This window comes from Podarcis pityusensis (assembly GCF_964106645.2).
Source record: "Podarcis pityusensis genome assembly, chromosome: 15".
Lineage (NCBI taxonomy): Eukaryota > Metazoa > Chordata > Lepidosauria > Squamata > Lacertidae > Podarcis > Podarcis pityusensis.
Genome location: NC_138040.1, coordinates 13,319,255 through 13,332,883, shown reverse-complemented (window position 1 = coordinate 13,332,883; position 13,629 = coordinate 13,319,255). Strand labels below are relative to the sequence as shown.

At 47.9% G+C, this 13,629-nt stretch overlaps 1 long non-coding RNA gene across 1 annotated transcript; it reads left to right on the top strand.

The window, feature by feature from the left end:
• Positions 1 to 1,411: 1,411 nt before the first annotated feature.
• On the top strand, positions 1,412 to 9,114 carry LOC308464174. Its single transcript, XR_013979919.1, has 3 exons — positions 1,412 to 1,913; positions 3,518 to 3,665; positions 8,524 to 9,114. It is a non-coding gene; the product is annotated as an uncharacterized lncRNA (long non-coding RNA).
• Positions 9,115 to 13,629: the final 4,515 nt, after the last annotated feature.

Below are 13,629 nucleotides of genomic sequence, written 5' to 3'. Positions count from 1 at the left end.
GGGCAGTGGGTACTTCGGCACCCACAATAATATATTTGTGGAGGCTGGGCAAAGTTGAAGCCCTTCGTTGTGGGCACCCGCAATCACCTATGAGTAGCCACCCTCTAGAGATGTTGCTGGGGTCAACCCCCCATCAGACCCAGCCAGTGGGGCCATCAAAGAGGGATACTGGGAGCTGGAGTCCACCAGCATCATTGGTCTAGGACAGGGGTCAGCAATCTTTTTCAGCCGTGGGCCGGTCCACTGTCCCTCAGACCTTGGGGGGGGGGAGGGCTGGACTATATTTTGTAAAAAAAATAATGAACAAATTCCTATGCCCCACAAATAACCCAGAGATGCATTTTAAATAAAAGGACACATTCTACTCATGTAAAAACACACTGATTTCCGGACTGTCACATGGGCCGGATCTGACCCCTGGGCCTTAGTTTGCCTGCCCATCATCCAGCTAGGATGATGATGAACCACTTCAAGGTCCCTGAATCCCTCCCTTATACCGTGGAACCTCGGTTGCCAAACACTTTGGGAGTCAAACGTTTCAGAAGTCTAACGGTCTTCTGGAACGGATTACGTTCGACAGCCAAGGTTCCACTGTATTTGAATTTGCTTTGGCTTAGACAGCCTTGCAAACGGAGGACCTCTTCACACAGAGGACAGCCCTCAGACAGCTTTTTCTCCCTCCTCTTCCTGCCACCCCAATAGTCAACAGAGCCAAGGAAACTGGCACCACTCTCTTGAGTTACATAAGAACATACGTAGAGCCCTGCTGGTTCAAACAAATGGCTGGTCTGGTCCAACATCCTGTTCCCACAGGGGCCAACCAGGGGCCTGTGGAATACCTGCGTGCAGCCCCAGAACCTTCCTGCACCTTCATTTTAGATCGTATTATGTTTTATGTGGAAATAGTTCAGTTTGGTTGAGTACTTTTTTGATGTTTTACTTACCTTTTATGACTACTTTTGTTACGTCCATAATAGTGTGGCTTTTCAATTTTGTTGGAAGCCGCCCAGTGTGGCTGGGGCAACCCAGCCAGGTGGGCAGGAGAAAGGAAATAAATAAATTATCATCATGATGTTCACATGGTTTTAGCCAGTGCAATTTTTCTAGAAAGGGACGCAGGTGGCGCTGTGGGTTAAACCCCAGAGCCCAGGACTTGCCGATCAGAAGGTCGCGGTTCGAATCCCCGTGACGGGGTGAGCTCCCGTTGCTCGGTCCCTGCTCCTGCCAACCTAGCAGTTCGAAAGCATGTCAAAGGGCATGTAGGTAAATAGGTACCACTCCAGTGGGAAGGTAAACGGCATTTCCATACGCTGCTCTGGTTCTCCATTAGCAGCTTAGTCATGCTGGCCACATGACCCGGAAGCTGTATGCCGGCTCCCTCAGCCAATAAAGCGAGATGAGCGCCGCAACTCCAGAGTCGGTCACGACTGGACCTAATGGTCAGGGGTCCCTTTACCTTTACCTATTTTTCTAGAAAAAGAGATGCCAGAGCTCTCCACAAACTTCTCCCTTGTTCTCTTAGAATGGCAATGGCGTCCACCTGAGAGTTCTGGCAAGTTCTGGCTGGGGGAAAAAAGCCCTGGTTTTAGCAACAGTATAGAAATAAAATGATATATGTTTGTATGTGTGTAAAGGGAGTCCATCTCAATTAATTTATTTATAGTTTATTAATTAAATTTAAACCCCACCCTTCCTCCCGGAGGAGTCCAGCACACAGTGAGTCTGAGTTCTCCATCTCAACGATTGTTATGCGTTGGAAAATTGGCAGCCGCCTTTTCCATTGTGAGGGACCATCTTACATGAAAGGACTTCTGAAGCAGTGGCCTTATCAAGGCCAACATATTCTCCGACAGCCTCCTCCTGCCAACTGTGGCAAGGTCTTATGTAAGCCTGACTGAAGCCCTCTTGAGGAGGTAAGGGTGCCAGCAATCGGAGCCCACTTACAGGACAGTCAGCTCACAAGGCAAGGTCAGGTTTGGGGCTGGGGGAGTTGTTGAGAGAAGGAAAGCCTAGTTAGAGGCCAATGCCAGGGACACACAGGAAGGTAGGTTTGCCAAAAGGGGCCCAGTCTGTGGTCCTCTAGCCTCATGCTATGCCCCCCCCCCATTTATGTATATTTCACCTGTGGCCCCCTTGGAATATCCTGGCGAAACACTGATGTAGATAACTATGTTGAAATATGGCATCCTTTTATAAAATACTTTACTGATAACACTGAAGAATTGCAATGACCTAAATCACAGATCGGACTTTGGCAAACTTAGATTGATCTGTCCTCATTGGGGGGAGGGGGCGAGCTGGGATTTTGTTTTTGTATTTTCCCCTCTCTCTTTTTTTGTAATTGTTACATACTGGAAATTAATAAAACTATATTTAAAAAGACAGTGGCCCAGCAGGTGTCTGTGGGAAAGCCACGAGCAAGATCTAAACACGAGAGTACTCTTCCCACCTGCAGTTCCCAATATCTGGTGTTCAGAAGCAAACTACTTCTGACCGTGGAGGTATGGATGGTGGGATTTGTAGTCTAGTAGCAGCTAGAGAGTGGGACGCAGGTGGTGCTGTGGTCTAAACCACTGAGCCTAGGGCTTGCTGATCAGAAGGTCGGCGGTTCGAATCCCCGCGACGGGGTGAGCTCCTGTTGCTTGGTCCCTGCTCCTGCCAACCTCGCAGTTCAAAAGCACGTCAAGTGCAAGTAGATAAATAGGTACCGCTCCAGCGGGAAGGTAAATGGTGTTTCCGTGCGCTGCTCTGGTTCGCCAGAAGCGGCTTAGTCATGCTGGCCACATGACCCAGAAGCTGTCTGCGGACAAACACCGGCTCCCTCGGCCTATAGAGCGAGATGAGCGCCGCAACCCTAGAGTCGTCCATGACTGGACCTAATGGTCAGGGGTACCTTTACCTTTAGCAGCTAGAGAGGGCCGCATGTTTCCCCAGCCCTGGACCCTATAGGGAGGTCCACTTCACAGATCCACCCAATGAGGTGGACTGGGCAATTGACAAAAACGTAGGCCATCAAAAATTGTGCCAGTCTTCAAAGGTACCACAAGACCCTTTGCTGTTTAAGAACGTAAGATGAGCCTGCTGATATTGAGCCACTAGCCCATCCACTCCACTCAACCACCCCCTATCACCTGCCACCCAAGGCAAGCCCTGGCCCCACTGACTGCACCGACACCTTGCTCATTGGGTAACCTCTTCCTTTGTCCACCTGTTCATTTGGCTGCTCCCTCAGCCCCAGCTTTCAGCATCTGTCTCCACCGGCATGTTGCCCTAATGTGACAAAGATGGTTGCCAAGGCAACAATTTCATTAAAGAAAATGGCAGGGTTTTAAGCCCGTCTAATTTCTCTAAGCAAAGTACAAAAAAAGAAAAGAAGAGAAGAGAAGAGAAAGGATACTCTGGGGCTGCAGATTCCAGTGTTTCCGCACCCCCTGACGGAGTCCCATATGTCTCTTTTGAACCCCAAACCCTCTGATCAATCCAGGATTTAATCCCTCCTCCTCCTCCCCTTTCCCAGGCTGATTCCCCAAGGAGCCAATTCCCTTCCTCTCATTTCCTGGGAAACTTTGTGATGGCTTAAAAAAACGCAGAAGCCTGATCATCTTCTCATGGAACCATGTGACTGGGTCAAGGCCTTTTATCTGGCGGAGATGCTGGAAATTAGGGTAAGGGCTTCATGGTCAAACGTGAGCGTGGTAATTAAAAATAAAAAAGGGTAAGAAATGTATATGCTACCAGGGAACCACTCCTACTAAATTCCTACTCCCATGACGGCTGTCGCTAATTATGAAAGGTTCATCCAATATTATTTAGGTGTGGGTTCAGGCCTAGTCTTGGGTCTGAGTCTCCCTTGGTCACCCTGATGGATGACGTTTGCATGTGGGGCAAGGGGGGGTGCAGCTTTGCTCCTGTTTCTTAATGTCTCGTTGGCTTTTGACACCTGGACCGCGTCTTGGGGACACTGTGTTACAGTGGTTGCAGTCCTACCTACGGAACTGAGCCCAGAGAGTGCTTTTCAGCCCTCTGGTGGGTAGGTTATGGGGGGCCACAGGGCACGACCTTATCTCCAATGTTGTTTAATGTTTATATGAAGCCACTGCGAGTGGCCACAAAGTTTGGGGGCAAGGCTGATAGCTTTGCATCATATGGTCCAGGTCAACACGATGCAGCCCAAATATGGGATGCCATCTTCTGGGTCTGCACTCCTGTGTGAGTCGCATGACCAGCACAAGATCACTGCCCCCCCCATGCTTTTTCGGAGGCAGCACCCAAAAGCATTGTAGCCTTGAAGAGTGCTTTCTTCAGGGCAGCGATTTTGTTCGGCGCCTGACAAATGTGTATTTTCAGGCGCCATGCCTGAAAAAAGTGCAGCCCACATTTGTGCAAGATTGCAGCGGCCGTTTGGCTGCTATCCTGTCATGAGAAGAACCGGGATGTCCTGGTTTTTTTCTGGGACAGTTGAGGGGTATGCAAACCCCAGCATCTCCAGGTAGGCCTGGGAATATCCCTCCCTGCCTAAAATCCCGGAGAGCTGCTGCCCATCTGTGCAGGCAATATTGATCTCTATGGACCAAGGTTCTGACTGGGCGGAAGGCAGTTTCCTCTGTTCCCACCCACATCTCAACTCCTTTGCAAATCTGTCTTGGCGCAGCTGCTGTGAGTGGGCTGCACATTTCCGCGAGGCCACCCTGGACTTGGGAGATAAGAGATGAGAGGAGGAAGTGGCTTGAGGTTAGCCGGGGGAATGTCAACAGTCAGCTCTGGGGTCCGTCCTACCAAGCCGTATCAGACGTGGGCATTGCCCTTGTCTAGGGAATAATTAGCTGTTTGGAGGTTTCTGCTATTTATTTCCACTAAGTCAAGGGGCAAAGCAGAAGATAAGCATGTTCTTAAAAAAGAAATGGTGGGGGGATGGCCATATATTTTTTAATGAGAGACATGATGTTAAGAAGCTAAGAACAGCTTGGCTGCTCAATGGCCCATCTATCCCAGCATCCTGTTCTCACAGTGGCCAAACAGATGCCTGTGGGAAACCCGCAAGTAGGATTCGAACACAAGACCCCTCTCCCCTCCTGGGGTTTCCAGCAGTTGGTAAACTTGAGCCAGCAGTGCTGCAGATTGGGACCCTTCCCTAGGCAGCCAGGAACGGGGACCTTGTGGCACCAAGAGAGCCACAGATTTCATACCCCTGAATGATAGTCTTTCTTGGCTGACGGTGCATGCTCTACCTCTTTCTCATAAGTTGCTACATTATTTTCCTTAAGAAACAAAACAAAACACCTTGGGGCATAAGTGGATGAAATTTGCAGGCAAGTTAACTCCATCTTAAGACATGATTCCTGCCAAATTTCAGGAGGATAACAGCATTGGTTTCTCCACATGGGCAGTTCGGAGTGAGTAAAACGGGAATTTCTGGATTTCCCCATGTATGTAAAATCAATAAGCCAACCAAGTACCTGTGGGAAACCCATAAGCAGGACCCAAACACAAGAGTGCTCTCTTTCTGTGGCTTCCAGCAACTTGTATTCAGCAGCATTACAGTGGTACCTCTGGTTACGTACTTAATTCATTCCGGAGGTCCGTTCTTAACCTGAAACTGTTCTTAACCTGAAGACCACTTTAGCTAATGGGGCCTCCTGCTGCTGCCGTGCCGCCAGAGCATGATTTCTGTTCTCATCCTGAAGCAAAGTTCTTAACCCGAGGTACTATTTCTGGGTTAGCGGAGTCTGTAACCTGAAGCGTATGTAACCTGAAGCATATGTAACCCGAGGTACCACTGTATTGCTTCAGACCATGGAGGCAACACATAGCCATTATGGCTAGTAGCCATCGATAGCCCTCTCCTCCATGAATGTGTCCAATCTTCTTTTAAAGCCCTTTAAGTTGGTGGTCATCACTGCCTCCTGTGGGAGAGAGTTCCATAGTTCAACTATGTGCAGTGCGAAGAAGGACTTTCTTTTATTCCCAGGATAGCTCAGTCGGTAAAGCATGAGACTCTTAATCTCAGGTTCGTGGGTTCGAGCCCCCTGTTGGGCAAAAGATTTCTGCATTGCAGATGGTTGGACTTAGACGATCCTTGTGGTCCCTTCCAACTCTACAGTTTCTAATCTTCCAATACAGTGGTACCTCAGGTTAAGTACTTAATTCGTTCCGGAGGTCCGTTCTTAACCTGAAACTGTTCTTAACCTGAAGCACCACTTTAGCTAATGGGGCCTCCCACTGCCTCCCCGCCGCCGGAGCATGATTTCTGTTCTCTTCCTGAAGCAAAGTTCTTAACCCGAGGTAATATTTCTGGGTTAGCGGAGTATGTAACCTGAAGCGTATGTAACCCGAGGTACTACTGTACTCAGTTTGATTGGATCTCCACGAGTTCTGATTTACTGGCTACAATCTTCCCTGTGCACTAGAGTCCACAGCTGTTAAGCTGCTACTTGTGATCTCAGGATTTATTCCACATGCTTCTGTTAAGTTCAGTGTTCTCTGAGCTATGCAAAGTACATCCAAATCTTCATTCTTTTTTATTATTCCTAGACCTCAGCAGGGGAGGACTTAAACCCCCCCAGCCAAAAAAGTGGAACAGTCTAGGGCTCTCCCCAAGCTAGGTTGGTCTATGGTGGTAGCCATCAAAACACTTTTCATGGGGGCGTTTACAAAGGAAGCGGGGGGGGGGGGGGGAGATCCACCAGTAGGAAAAAGCTTCCAACTGCACCACACTCAGTTCCACAGGCCATTTCTGAAACAAAAAATGAGGGCAGTTCTTTACCTGGTTACAGGTACCAGTAATCAAGAACAGGTGAGGCTGGTATACACACTCTTGGGCTTACATTGTAAATCACTTTGAGATTCTTCATGGGAAGCAACTCTCAAAAAATTATTATTATTATTATTATTAATATCCTAACTCACAGGACTGTTGTAAGAGGGAAAGTGGGGGAATCATGCATGCTGGCTCAAATTTCTTGGGAGAAAAGTTGGAATATATATATAATAAGATCATTATGAAAAGCTGGTTATTGGTGTTAATGCTGAGTCATGGAATGTGCAAAGTAAATTTCTTTCCGTTGGCACTGAGGAAAGTTCCCTTGGCACGGTGTGTCAAGTAATGGGTGGCATCTGGCCGGCTCAACATCCCTGAAGCAATACAGATTATGGAAGCCTATTGAATCAACGCCCGGGCACCAAAGCTACATTTGTGTGCAGCCTTTAAACTGAAATGACCCCAATTATTTTGCATTCTCTTAGTTTGTGCCTTGGTTTTTTAAAAAAATGAGTCTACTTGAGCCCAAGTTCTCTGAGGGCTTCCAAAGATTTTGCAGATGGAAGTCAGGGCAGAAATGCTGATGAGAAGGTAGGCCCAGTTCTGAATGAACTCAGCTTGAACAAGTCCAGTCAAGCCAGAGTTGGACTGGGCCTGAACATTGGCTGCAATTCGGATCAGGTCCTTCCCCCATCACTTGGAAGTTTCTACAGTCCAGAGTCCCTCCACCCCTTCCACTCACTGTGCACCTGCTTTTTTTTTAAAAAAACCTAACTACTATTGTGGGATGCGGGTGGTGCTGTGGGTTAAACCACAGAGCCTAGGACTTGCCGATCAGAAGGTTGGCGGTTCGAATCCCCGCGACGGGGTGATCTCCCGTTGTTCGGTCCCTGCTCCTGCCAACCTAGCAGTTCGAAAGCACGTCAAAGTGCAAGTAGATAAATAGGTACTGCTCCGGCGGGAAGGTAAACGGCGTTTCCGTGCGCTGCTCTGGTTCGCCAGAAGCGGCTTAGTCATGCTGGCCACATGACCCGGAAGCTGTACGCCGGCTCCCTTGGCCAATAAACGAGATTAGCGCCACAACCCCAGAGTCGGTCACGACTGGACCTAATGGTCAGGGATCCCGTTACCTTTACTATTGTAAATGTAAAAAGCTGCAGCTTTACTGAATACAACCAAAGGAAACATTCCCCAGCTCCAAACATTTACCCAGCCCCAATTTTAACCTCTCGATCCTTCCTGACGGCAAGCAAAGAAATCAGAAAGATAAATATCAGAATTGTAGAACCCAGAGCTACAGCAGTCAGAGTGGTTTAACAATACAGCTCACTTCCCAGGGAATTCTGGGAACTATTAGGGGGTTTTCTAACCACTTCCAGGACCCTTATTGAACTACAACTCCCATAAATCTTTGGGGAAGCCGTGACTGATTAAAATGGTATCATAGTGCTTTAAATGCAGGATGTGAACATGGTGACTGAGGCAGATGGTTGGTGTTGTTATCCCTAAAGTATATGCACATAACAAAGTTAAACCATACTTTAATAAATTTATCGGGCTTTGAAATGCTGCGCAAGACGCTAAACTTATGTATCCACTTTTCCATAAATGTACCAAACATATTCCATAAACAGACCAAACCTTTGGGTGACAGTAGGTTAAGGGAGCCCCTTGCAGGTTTCCCCAATATTTAGCTATAGAAAGGTGAGCTTCCATTAAAAGATGCCTTATTATTTTTTTCCTGTTTTCCTCTTGTTGCTAAACAGGTGACAGTGAAGGGAGAGCATCGGAAGCAGGATATTACCCTGATAGTGGATCCGAGGGGATAAAATAACTCTTCACTTAATATGTGGTCATGTCCTCTTCTGAATACCAGTTTCTGGAGACCACAGGAGGAGAAAGCACTCTTGAACCCAAATCCTGCTTTCGGATTTCCCGTAGGGGCACCTGGTTGGCCACTGAGAACAGGATGATGCTGGGCTAGATGGACCACTGGCCTGATCTAGCCGGGATCTTCTTATGTTCTCTTCTGGTCTTATGGAGGAGCCCACAGGGCAAGTCAGCACCATGGAGAGCTCCTCAAGGGCAACATGATCCAACGAGGGCTGGAAGGAAACTCAGGCCTTTTCAGCCCTTGTCTTCAGCCCTGACTTCAGCCCACCTCTCCTAGCCTCCACCCCTTTCGGAGGACTATTAAAGGGTCAGCCCTCTGGCCAGAAAATGGACACTTCTCCTGCTCTCCAGTCTTTCACCTGGAGCAAGCGCTGCAGCACTGAGCACTATGCAAGGTCCACTGTTCCTTGGGTCCAGGAGAGGCACCCATGAGGGCCCAGCTCTCATCCCATGAGTGCTGTGGGATCCAGTTCAAAGGCCACCCACCTGCCAGCTGGTGACACCGTAGCCCAGGCATCCCCAAACTCGGCCCTCCAGCTGTTTTGGGACTACAACTCCCATCATCCCTGACCACTGGTCCTGTTAGCAAGGGATGATGGGAGTTGTAGTCCCAAAACAGCTGGAGGGCTGAGTTTGGGGATGCCTGCCGTAGCCTCTGTCTCAGTGTCCTGACCACTGACGAATTGTGGGGGTCATGACAAGCCTTGAAGTTACCTTTCTTGTTTTTCCTTAAATAATTAGAGTATGAGGGCCCATGAGTCTTCCAGGGAAGGCAATGCCAGGAGAGAGGAGACTGGTTTGCTCACTCTCCCACTGTGTCCCACTAAGAGTCTTCGCATGGGAAGGAACTCACTCTCAGCACTAATGCAGGATTTTTCCTAAAGTCTGCTCCAATCACAGGGTAGGTGGGAAAAGAGATCAGCTCCCCCTCCCCGAGTACTTCCCAGTAAGAATCCCACCTCCCTCCTTATAGTAATTTAAAGGTAAAGGGACCCCTGACCATTAGGTCCAGTCCTGACGGACTCTGGGGTTGTGGCACTCATCTCGCTTTATTGGCTGAGGGAGCCGGCGTACAGCTTCCGGGTCATGTGGCCAGCAAGACTAAGCCGCTTCTGGCGAACCAGAGCAGCTCATGGAAATGTCGTTTACCTTCCCACCAGAGTGGTACCTATTTATCTACTTGCACTTTGACGTGCTTTCGAACTGCTAAGTTGGCAGGAGCAGGGACCGAGCAAAGGGAGCTCATCCCGTCATGGGGATTTGAACTGCCAACCTTCTGATCAGCAAGTCCTATGCTCTGTGGTTTAACCCACAGCACCACCCATGTCCCTATAGTTATTTGGGGGAAGACTTCTTCTTCTTCTTCTTCTTCTTCTTCTTCTTCTTCTTCTTCTTGCATTCAAGGAGCTCAAGGTGTAATCTGAGAGTATGTCCCTCCCTAGTTAATCCCCACCACAACCCTGTGAGGTAGGTTAGTGCTGAGAGACAGCGACTGGCCCGCAAGGGCGCCCAGTGAGATTTGGCCGTGTGGGGATTTGAACTCTGTTCTCTCCCAGGTCCAACATTCTAACCCAGTGTTTCCCAAACTCGGGTCTCCAGCTGTTTTGGGGGCTACAATTCCCATCAACCCTGGCCACTGGTCTTGCTAGCTAGGGACGATGGGAGTTGTAGCCCAAAAGCAGCTGGAGACCCGTGTTTGGGAAACACTGCTCTAACCACTGGCTCTGATGACTGTCCTGTGGCTCCTGGAAGGTTGCCCACATGAGAGTGTAGCTCTGGAGTTACAAAAGGCTTCAAACCCCTCAGGTAGACAATGCTAAGATGGCCAGTGGTCTGACTCTGTGTAGGGCAGCCTCTTAATATTCCTTCATCCACCTCTTTTGCTCAGGCACAGAACTGTTTCCTTTGGACCTGGGACTTGCCTCAGTTGTTCCAACCAGAGTCTGAGTACAGGCCTAACTGAGAAAATCCAGCTTCCAGGCTCCTCCAGATCTTGCAGCCAGATTGACCGTTGCCGGCTGGCTGAGCTCGCGACAATTGTCCCTTCACGTGAGCGTCCATAACCACTTTGGGTGGATGCTGGAACCTGGGCTCCTGGCTGCCTCTAGCGAGTGACTCAGTCTTGTTCAAAAACCTCCTAAATGGATAAATGACTCTGACAGCCAAGGAAATAAGAGAACGATTCTTGGTCCAAACACTCATTTAATCAGGATGGTCTTTGAGAAAGAAGCTCCTGAGCCAGTTGATCCCTCAAACCAAATGCCAGGAATCACTAGTAGGCTGTGAGGAAGGAATTAAAATCAATCAAATTTGAGCAAGCACCACAAGAAGGTTGCCCAAGGCATATTCTTTGTCATCATTTATTGGTTGGTTGCATTTCTCTTCCACTTTTCTCCCAATTCGTTCAACTGCTTAGATGGTCCATCTTCCCCTCTCCATTTTATCCTCACAAAAGCCCTGTGAGGTAGATTAGGTTGAGAGCCGGTGACTGGGCCAAGGCTGCACTTGGTCTATTTTTGGACGCCATTTTGAATCAAGATGGCGGACTGGGTCTTTCAAAATTCTGCTGCTCTTCATAAAATTTTGCATAATGGTTCCTGAGGTCAATAAGCAGGCTTTTCCTCTATGTTTTGATACCACCAGATGCCATTTTGAATCAAGATGGTGGACTGAAACTTTCAAATTGCACCGATTTTGAGTATTGATTTCAAGACTGCTCTTATTTTTTGGCTTCTATGCATCTCTAAGCAACACTTGGTCCTAGGCTGCTAGCGTTGAATGAAGCTTGGTGCTGCCCACATGACCCAGAAAAACTTTCTGCGGACAAACGCCGGCTCCCTCAGCCAGTAAAGCGAGATGAGCGCCACAACCTCAGAGTTGTTCGTGACTGGACTTAACTGTCAGGGGTCCTTTACCTTTACCTTTAGTCCTCCAAGGAGCTCAGTGTGGTATACATGATTTTCTACCTCTCTATTTTATCCTCACAACAACCCTGTGAGGTAGGTCAGGCTCACCCAAGTGAGCTTCATGGCTCAAATGGAGATTTGAACCCAGGTCTGAATCCAACATTCTAACCACCACACCACTGGCTCACTGGCTGCATAAACAGAGAGTGCATAAAGTAAGGAAAACAAACTGCAGCAAAATGCACAATAAAAGCCAAATTTCACCATTTTTTGGTGGGCGAGAGCTTTGTACGTCTATCTGAATTTGACACATAAGAAACAAAATTGCACTCAACGGCCTAGAAATGTTCCTTACTCTGAGAAACGCACGAGTTATTTCCTCTACGATAGCCAGAGACCACAAATTCTGGTACCACAACGTTTAAGTCCTTCAGCTTCTTCCTTTCCTGGGCCAAAGAAGTCCTCACCTCAACCAGTGCAATGGATAAACATATTGACGTATGCGATAGGTGGATTACGTGTGAAAAGTTGTAAACAAAGCGTGTGAAAGGATATTGTTAGGAGAATCTACTTTCTCAAAAGACTGTCTAAAGAACATGTGAAGAATGTTTGTGCAGGAAAAACTCGGCCTTGAGCGAGCCTGATAGAGAGTTGGTGCCCTGTCCTTCCCACGGTAGCAGGCATCTGATAATACAGACATGCTTTCCCTCTGAGAATGTGTCTTCATTTCTACGCATGCGTAAAGCTAAAGCGAGGAGATGCCTGTGTGATTGACAGGCCTGGGGACTTTTGGGGGGGTTCCCCAGCAGCCGCTGTGGTTCTGACCAAGTAAAACTGCCTTAAACATCACAACTGGTGTTGTTAATGGAAGAAAACCACCAGCATCTGTGTAAGAAGGTCCTCCGATCGGAGGGGTTTGGATCAGAAAGTTAGCTTCTGAGCAATTTCACATCAACCCCTCCTCGTTCCCTTTTGCCTGTGTGTCCCTCAGTTTGCAACCTGTTTTGGAAAAGGATTGTGCTGCCCTTCCATGTTCCATATGTGATTTTTCTTTGCGTGCGTGCTCCATGTGGCTTAGGATCATAGAGTTGTCGAGTTGGAAGGGACCCCAAAGGCCATCTATTCCAACCCTCCCGCAGTACAGGAACCACAGCGATTGGCTTATGCCTTGTGAAAGCAAAATGACTCTATGGTTGCAAAAAAAGAAGAGAATTTAAAAAGCAGAGGCATGAAGTGAGAGGTAAGTCGTAAGTGGAAATATTAAGAAACACGCACACAACCCCTGCCCAAATCCCACTTTCAGTCCTTCAGTTGTTTTGTTGAAATGGTTGCTTGAGCTGGTTCCAAAGATGTCATTTTGCTTTCCTGGCAAAGTAGTTAAAATGAAAAAAGAAAAAAGTGATGTCATATTGTTGAGAACTGGTGGGTGGGGGGACTGATGCGCAGGAGGAGGGAGAGTGGAGAAAGGAGATGGGCATATTGCTGATTCGCATATTTGTGAAAGGAAGGTTGACTCAAGTGCTCAGAGGAATGGCACACCCTCCAACATTTCTCTGATGAAAATAGGGACATCCTATTCTACATCAGGAGAAGCTTCTCCCACGTTTGATCTCGCCACACGTACAGGAATAATACGCAAATCTACATCGGTCACCCTGAGCCAGTGACGACCTCTCTGCCAAACCGACCTTGCAGGACTGTTGTAAAGTAAAAAAGGTGTGAGGGAAGGGAATGTATGAAATAGGATTTCAGGGGTAAGCTGCCTTGAGTCCCTGCCAGGGGAAAAGATGGGATATATTATTATTATTAGAAATTGAAACTGTGAGAATGATAGGAACATACCAGAGAGCAAATCCTATTGAACTCATTGGGACTTAATTCTGAGTAAAAAAAAATGTTTAGGATTAAAGTGTAAGGCTGCCCAGTCTTTACCTAGTTACCTGGGCACAAGCTGCATTGAATACAGTGGGATTCCTGAGCAGACATCATAAGGCTCCCTTTACAACAAAGGAATAAACACTCCATGTGTTTCCTAAGAAATGGCTGGCTGCCTAAGCAGGGCAATGAAAGGAT